This window comes from Gracilinanus agilis, chromosome 2, assembly GCF_016433145.1.
Source record: "Gracilinanus agilis isolate LMUSP501 chromosome 2, AgileGrace, whole genome shotgun sequence".
NCBI lineage: Eukaryota > Metazoa > Chordata > Mammalia > Didelphimorphia > Didelphidae > Gracilinanus > Gracilinanus agilis.
The window spans coordinates 486,937,013-486,945,455 of record NC_058131.1 but is presented as its reverse complement, the minus strand read 5'-3'; the positions used below and the strand labels follow the sequence as shown (position 1 = coordinate 486,945,455).

The following is an 8,443-nucleotide window of genomic DNA, read 5'->3' as shown; positions in this document are numbered from 1 at the left end:
GGAGTTTAAGGAACTTGCCTGAAGTCACAGAGCTAGTGTCTTCGGTGGAATTTGAACTTAGGTTTTGAACTTAAGTCTTTCTTTCTTATTTCATATGCACTGATTATCCACTACATCATGATGCCACTTTCCTTTACTTGTATAGCCTCAAAGGCAATATTTTCTCTACTAACAGTTAACAATTAGCCCTCATATGAAACCTTAAGATTTATAAAGTTCTTGTATAATCTCATTTAACTCCCAGGATGACCCTGTGAGGTTGATGCTATTATTACGCTCATTTTATAGACAAGAGAACCAAAACTGTGATGCCATGTGAAATGCCTAAGATCACTAGAGCTAGTAAGTGTTATGAGGAAGAGATAATTACAGTAAGATAGATGAAGGTTTACAGAGAGAGGACAGATGCGTGAGACCTGAGCATGAAAGATTCTGGGATGCTAGAAGGAAGGGTTAAGATGGAACTCAGGGGCTGTTGCGCTCTCTCTCTCTCTCTCTCTCTCTCTCTCTCTCTCTCTCTCTCTCTCTCTCTCTCTCTCTCTCTCTCTCTCTCTCTCTCTCTCGATGTGGGAGGGGGATGAATGGCTATAAGGGATTTGCTGTAATTAGTTGATTCATACTTCTGATTTACATTAATGGATCCCTAGCTGAGGGGAAAGTTATAAATAGTTCTAGTGATAGTTGCCAATGAACAGAACAGCCAAGTCCATCTTTGGGAATATTGTCCCTCTGCTACCATCATAGAGTAAATATGTTTTCGACTTTTCCCACATGTAGCAAGCCCAGGAATACAATAAAAGAGGCTTTCTTCAGATTGGTAAGTTAGATGAACTGGCAAATCTGTGCACTTAGAACTGATGAATGAACAAGTTTTTTTCTGGACACCAAACATTTATGAAGCACTTCAGTAGACCGAATGAAAATAATGAGAAAGATTAGAATTTTTCTAATATGCCCATCATCAATCATTTGAATACCTTCTATCAAATTGGTCAGAAGAGCCAAAAAGGAAGAGAGCATGCACAGTACAGTGAAAACAATTTTTGTGGAGTCACAGAAGCTCCCTTTCAATTTTACTTCTGACACTAATTATGTATGTGACCTTAAGCAATACAGATTCACTGGGCCTCCATTTTCCTAACTGTAAGATTAGAAGGTTGGACTAAGTGGTCTCTGAGCTTTCTTTCAACTCTAGCTTGAGGATCCAATGAAGACATAACCCATCTAGTAAAGCCTGACACTCTGCCTTAAATCTGTGTATTTTAGTTCCAAAGAATTTTTTATATATTTTATCTAATGTGATTTTGACAGCATCCTAGTTAAGTAGTCAGGGTTAAGTTGGACTCACATAGAAGAGAACAGCAGGAAAATGAACAATGAAATGGAAATACTTATAATATGGCATTTGTGTCAAGTATAAAAGACAAGTTATAGGATTTACATTTCTTTATAAATGCCTTTTGCGTTTTGATTTTTTAAAGGGCTATTCCCACACTGTTGGGTGAGACCCTGGGATCATAAGATAATAGATTTACTGATATCAATGATATAGAAATTATCTGGTACAAGCCTTCATTTTAAAGATGAGGAATGGAATCTCATTGATATTAAATGACTTATCCACAATCACATAGCTAGTAGCAGAAGTGAATTTGAACACAGGATTTCTGGTTGACTTAAAGAATTACTGAACAGTGAAGGCTAGGGTAGATGCTACAGGGTTGGAATAGTATTCAGGATAGAAAATAAATTAACTAAAATTGCAGATCATAAATTCACAAAGCTGGCAGTTGGGGAGAGGTTAAGGAGTTCAAGAACTATAAAGTGTCTTCCAAGACGTGTTTGAGGGGGCTCCTGAGAAGGAAGAACATTGTAGGCTATAGTTTAAGTATTCCTGCAGAACGCGTGGTCTACACCAGTGATGGGCAACCTTTTGAGCTTGGGGTGTCAAAATTCGCCAAAAAAACGAGCATAACTTGTGTTGTGTGTCACTTTGAGAAAAAAAAACATAATTTCATGATATTTATAGTTTAAATAACAGAAATGTATAATCGTAATATATAACTGTATTTAATAAACCAAATTAGGTAAATTAATATAGGTAGAATTGTCATCTATAGTGAAGAGTGTCTACACTACACTACAGCAAATGTTTCATCCTCGACATGTAGCCCCATACTTCTCTGTATGCAGCCGCATGCGGTCGTGTGTCATCAAAAATGGCTACATGTGTCATAGGTTTGCCATCACCGGTCTACGCACACATAGAACTCAGTCTCTAAGTCACAAAAGAAAGTCAGAGGGAGAAATAAGCAAGTGGAAAAATGAAAGGATATGAAAAAGACTGACTTTTTTCATATAGGTAAATATAGTTTTCTGTCTTTGGACAGATTCTTTTATGATTTGGATTTCATTTTGAAATTTTAGCTTTACCTTTGACAAAGCCTGAATGAGAAGTCTATGTGTATATATATGTGTATATATATATACATACATATATAATCTCTATATATCTATGTCTATATAGATGTAAATATATTTTCCCACTTACCAGATCTGGCCAGAGAAAAGATTCTAAATGATGTGAATTTTTCTTCAGGGACCTATATGCTTATTTATGACCAACTTTCAAGTTCCAACTACCTTCTCTCATCCTTACTTCAATGAGAATGGAAAATACAACCATTATTTCTCCATACTCAAGTCAAGTCAGTGTTCAGGTTCCTTAAACTTGCCATCTTCCTCCTATCAAAAACTACTTCCAGAAAAGAATCAGACCCATTCTCCAATTTAAAGAACGAATAAGATTTAATTGGAGACCCTTACCATAAGTATTTGCTTTTTAAACAAATGGAAAATCTTGGACCAGAAGTTCTTAAACTGGGGTCCATGAAACCTCAATAATTTTATGTATTAACTTCAAAGGGGCCATGAACTTGGATGAGAAAATTATACTTTTAAGCATAAATGATTTCCTTTGTGATTCTCCATATTTTATTTTATGCATTTATTCTGATAAGGGTTCCACAGGCTTCATTAGACTATCAAAGAAATACCCAATATAAAGAAAGGTTAAGAACCTCTGACTTACACCAAAGTCATGAAACTCAGATTATGGACTTTCAGACATTAGTCTGTAATTAGTTTTTTCCTGGGTATGAGTGATCTTTCTGGCTTCCTCCCACCACCACCTACACACACACACACACACACACACACACACACACACACACACACACCCCAATCTTTTTATATCCTATTTATACTCTAAAGTATACAACTCCCTTTCCTCTCTGGTTTCAAAAGTCAGGGATACAATTTCTTTGGATTCTATCTACCCTCACGTGGTGATCTGAACAGGGAAATTATAATATGCCCTTCGATACTCCCCCATTTGCTCACAAATTCCAGGAGCAGAAAGTAATATATGATAGGGGGAAGGGGGAGAAGTTAATTTAATTAATTCATCACCAAGGCCAAAAACATATAAATCTACTCATTTTATCTGTCAACCAGGGTTATGAATTATTCAGCAACTCTGGCCCTGGAAAGGAAGACAGAGAAAGCAGTTTAGAGAGCAGCTGGCTGAGCAAAGGTGCTAGTTAGATTAGTGTAAATCCATGGTCAGGACTACAAAAACTGAAAGCATGGTCCTCCTATCAGAAAATCAGTAGCTTCATCCTTCTTTAACAAGGACAAGATGCTGCCAGTGCTAGACCACAACCAGCTTGAGCAAAGTAAAGTAGGGAGATCCCATGATGATGCAAATTGGAGTCCTTTCCTCACCCAACCTCTTCCCACGGTGTCTGATATAATAATAGTGAACATTTGTATAGCCCTTTAACGATTGCAAGGCCCTTTATGTATATCATAGCATCTGATGCTCACAGCAACCCTCTGAGGTAGATGTGATCACCATTTCTAGTTAACAGATGGATAAATGGAGAGGCTACGAGACTTGCCCAGGCTCTTACAATTAGGGTCTGATGAAAGATCCAAAGTCACGATTATCCTTACTTCACATCTAGCCCTCTATCGCTGATATACTTATTTAGCTGCTTCATCAATATTTATCTAGTAAACTGGATTGTTACTGATGCTATTAAAAGTAGGGGGGCTGAGATACTTCAAGTTTTCAGTTTCTTTGATCTGTCTTTTGTGAGTAAAACTAAATTCAGCAAATGTAGTCTTAATAGATAGGGTGATCATCAGCTGGGAGAAGAGTAAACTGTATTTGGACATGTTGAGCTAAGGTTGCTCCCAGACACCTGCTTTTCAAAATATGACACTATAGCAGAATGCTAAGTAGCAATTTGGTCCTAGGGAGCAAACTTTGAAAAATGTACCCAGGCCAAGGAGAAAGAAATGAACACTCAAATTAACTTTTAAAGACAGATTCAGCATATTAGTGATAACCATTTTCAGATTTGCTATTGCTACCCAAACTAGGTCCACTGATGTCTGTTTTCTCAAATGAATACTCAAATGTACTTTTCAAGACAGATTCAAATTAGAGACAACCATTTCCAAACTACATTTCTCCTACTATTGATACCCAAACCAGGTCCACTGATGTCTGTTTTCTCATTAATGGCAAAGTTCTGAATACTCTTCTGTGCCCACAGGTTTCTTGATTTCCCCAATTATGAATAATGGTTATTAGTACCAAAATTGATACTGACTTAGTTTTCAACCTCTACTTCCCTGCCCCCCCAACCCTAAGAAAATAAATGGACATAATTATTTTATAAACACTAAGTTAGGACAATAACCTAATTGTCCTTCAGGAATTTCTGTGTATGTTTGATTTTAGGACAATAAAAAGCCAATTTCTATTTAAAAAAAAGACAAATTCAGTTGGGTGTTGGGGGGAAAGTACAACCCCTGGTAGGATTTTAACTTCTATTCTCATTTAACTAGAACCAAGGTTCTGAGCTCAACTGTTTGGTAAGAAAAATTAAGAGGAAGAAAAAAGATCTTAATGATTACTCTGAATGACACAGGACATACAAATTTGTGTTTTATAAGGTCCATTTAGTTTTTTTTTAATTTATGATCTTCATAAACTTTTTTTTCAGTTTGTGCCTTTCTGTCCCTGCCTTCATAAGAAAACATTTTATAGGTAGAGAAAAATCCTATGAAACTGTTCCCAGAACAGTCAAGGAGACAGGATAGATTTCAGAAGGGAAGGGGCATGAAAGTAAGGAAAAAACCAGTGGCTATGAAAAGTAGACAAGTCAGAAGTTCAGTGTTTTTTGATTGTTATAAGAAAAATAGGTTCAGTCCTAACTAAAGACACATTCACACAATGGATAGAGAAGCCCAGAAGACTCTAGTTTCAAATCCTAATTCTGATATTTATTTTGCTAAGAGCAAATGTCTAATCATTTTATACCCTTGAGCTTCAGTTTCCACATCTGTAGTTTGAGGATAATAATGCTTATAAAACCTGACTCACTAGGTCAATGCAAGGACTAAAATAGGATAATGCATGTAAAAGCACTTTGAAAACTTGCCAGTATCATGGCTAGATTCTAAACTGACCAAGACACATAACTTTTTGAAGACATATAAGAGGAATATTCATTAAGTTTCCATTCGTCTCTCAGGTTTCTCATTATGGCACATGGAGTACTGTTCTCAACTTTGGCAGGATTTGCCAAATGGGCAAGAGTTGAAGTATGTCCTTCAAGGACCAAGCTTCTTTCTATATGGAGAGGCGCATCTCCAGAAGGTTAGACCCCCATAAATTTCTTTTGGCCACTGAAACTAGTAAAGAACGATCAACTATGAAGAGAGATATCTAATCTTTACAGTTAGAAGTTCTTTTGACATATTGAAAAATGCTTTGCTGATATAGTAGTTCTCTTTGCAACTCCCTGTTTCCCTTCACTCTAACCCTCCCATCTTCCACTCATACTTTTCCTAGGACTGATTTTCTCCTGCAAGAGTTCTCTTGCAACCAGAAATTGAGAAAAAAGTTATCTATTCCAGATAAATGTGTTTCTCATCACCTCCCCCAGTTCCAATAAATTTGCTACGGATAAAGAAGCAATACCTAGGGTTTCTGAATGTACATACAGGACTTTTGGTTTCTCAAATGTTTATTTAGGGTCTCTGTGTTTATGACATTACATAGGTGATAAAGAAGGTTCTGAACTCGGGGTTCTTTTATCTGTTTCAGTCATAAAAGGAGGGCATTTCCTTCTTTACAGACAATTGAGAATCATGATTTGACTTAGTGTGCCATATAAGGCAGTCCATGTATTAGACATTCACCTTACAGTATTAGAACACCCCCATTCCACCTCCTCAGTCTCCATTAAATTTCTAAAATGTTTTCCTTATGAGGTTAATTTTGTCTAGGACTGAAAAGGCCAGTAGGTTGACTACAAGTAGGAACTGAGGTATATTAGGAAAACTGTGAAGGGGCTCAGGATTCTTATGACAAGAAATGAAAAAGATCATAGCTTAAATGCAGCATAAGGGTCAAGAGTAGCCTGAAAGCTGCTCCCTTGGTCCTTGGTTTCAGCTTCATAGACATAATATTAAATCAACAAAAACAGTGTACTTCACACAGATGAGTCCACTCAACAAGACCCAAATCATTTAATTGAAACTGAAAGAAAGAATTTAATAGCTAAATTCTTTTTGTGACATAGCAGCTCTACTTAATCTTGTATCTTTGATACACCCCTTTTGTGGAGACATGCAGAATCTAGAGTGCATGGTTCTGATTCACTACTCCTTTAATCTGAAGGCAAAGCCCTGGAAGTGTCAATGCTCAAGTATACTTTGCTTCAGCTGTCTATTCATTTAGATTAGCTAGCTATTTTTTTCCCATAGCCCCAAATCTCATCTAGTTTAGGCTAAAGAGGAAGCTGAGTTCAAAAAGTCAGGTAGGTTCAGCAGAGTACGGGACCCCAGATGAAGAATGCAGGGGAAAGAGAGGAGAAAGAGGGAGAGGGAGGAAGAGACAGACAGACAGACAGACAGACAGACAGACAGACAGACAGACAGATAATCTGTGCNAGACAGACAGACAGACAGACAGACAGACAGACAGACAGACAGACAGACATTTAATCTGTGCATGGCTCAAACCCTCAGTCTAGGGAAAGTGAACCCTGTGAGAAAGGAAAGTGCAGAACTCCTGGGGAGTGATGGATTATTAGATTCCATCACTTACAACAGCAGTTGTTTTTAACTGTTTAGAGACTAAAGAAAAAGCATAAAGATCTTGCCAATGTGAAACTTCCAACCAACACATAATCTGTATGTCCCTGCTGATCATTTACACTAATTAGCCAAATTTGGCTAATTATTGCAGAGCATTTTGGGTGTTTAATTATCGTTATTAGGAATAGTCTAGCTTATTTCCCACACACCCCATTTTCCCTTCCCACTCCCTCTACCCTTCTATCTCAACCCTCTCCCCTTGTTCTTTGCCAGTTTGCATTTCAATATGTTGCTATTTTTCCCCCTCTCCCTAGGTTTTTCAGGAAGCCCATACCAGACCCAGCAGGAGCCAGAGAGAAAACAGCATCCAGCTCAAGATCAAGCATCCCCCCTTTACAAGCTCTGAGCCGCTTGACAACTCCATCAAATAAAATTTAAAGAGAGAACAGAGCAAGAGCCAGAGTGAGTGTTGGCATTTTCTCAACGTGCTTCCACTTAACATGACAGACAGCACATAGAAGCCCAGGGCGAAGAGCACCAAGAGGAAAGATGACATCCAGAATAGGGTCTGCATGTTACACCAGTTTAGGTCTTAAAAATCCAAGTCAGGGCAGGAGAACTACATGATATTACATGCTCTGTCTTTCTTGAGCTACCTGCTTTTGTGATAGAGATTTATCTATAATTTTTACTTCTCTTACCACTGGAGTGTAGTGCATAGTAAATAAATGTTGTAGCTCTTTTATCAGTTTACTATAGTAAGTCCATACCATGATTCAAAACAGCAGCCCTTCAGAGATGGCCCACTGAGAACTGAATATATATTTACCCAAAAACCACACACACACACACACACACACACACACACACACACACACACACACTTCCTAACTACTCTCTCTCTCAAATATTCATAATATACATATTTCCTCTATGATGTATGGACATGCATACCCATGCTGTGCACCCTAGCATCTTCTCACACATCTGCATCAAGTATTGAACAGAATTTATTACTGTGTGCAGCTTAGCCCACTGGGGTAAATTGCAAATGGGTTTAACCTTATCTTGTACTATGCTTCCTTTCTCATAAATATATGCAGTAGCATAATTGTATAGTATTAGAGAATCCTGGCTTTCAGAGTTACAGAGGAACACATAAAGCTGCCAGAATTAATCAGACTGGACACTGATTATTTGTTATCTTTTCTATATCCCAAGCTCAAGACCTTCCTCTCCCTGACCTACAGCTGCACAAAGTGAT

At 37.7% G+C, this 8,443-nt stretch overlaps 1 protein-coding gene across 9 annotated transcripts in view; it reads right to left on the bottom strand.

Moving 5' to 3' along the window:
• The window catches only part of NRXN3 (neurexin 3), a 2,038,283-nt gene that overhangs the window by 727,347 nt on the left and 1,302,493 nt on the right, over positions 1-8,443 (bottom strand). The gene's annotated exons all lie outside the window — the stretch shown is intronic.